General features: G+C 60.7%; 1 protein-coding gene across 2 annotated transcripts in view; it reads right to left on the reverse strand.

Annotated features, from left to right (window-relative positions):
* The window catches only part of CCBE1 (collagen and calcium binding EGF domains 1), a 177945-nt gene that overhangs the window by 165882 nt on the left and 11763 nt on the right, over positions 1-300 (reverse strand). The window lies entirely within an intron of this gene.

The following is a 300-nucleotide window of genomic DNA, read 5'->3' on the forward strand; positions in this document are numbered from 1 at the left end:
CAGCCAGCGCAGGTAAGCACGCTCCGGCGCGTGCCAGCCAGCGATGCGCTGCACTGCCACGGGGACGATCCAGCAGCGGGAAGGAGGCCCGAAGTGGCAAATGGCACACGACGTGGGCCAGCTTGTTTCCCTATGGCTTGTTTGAAGCTAAGGTCACCATCACCTTGAAAGCAAAAATCCCAAGCGACACAGCGCTGCGTCAGGAGCATCTCCTGGTTAAGGACAAGCAGACCCATCCCTCCCTGTCTTCTTGCCCACCCCAGGCACACCCCATCCCTTGCTTCTGCCTGTCCAAGCGCA

This window comes from Haliaeetus leucocephalus, unplaced genomic scaffold (assembly GCF_000737465.1).
Source record: "Haliaeetus leucocephalus isolate CR32 unplaced genomic scaffold, Haliaeetus_leucocephalus-4.0 Scaffold174, whole genome shotgun sequence".
Lineage (NCBI taxonomy): Eukaryota > Metazoa > Chordata > Aves > Accipitriformes > Accipitridae > Haliaeetus > Haliaeetus leucocephalus.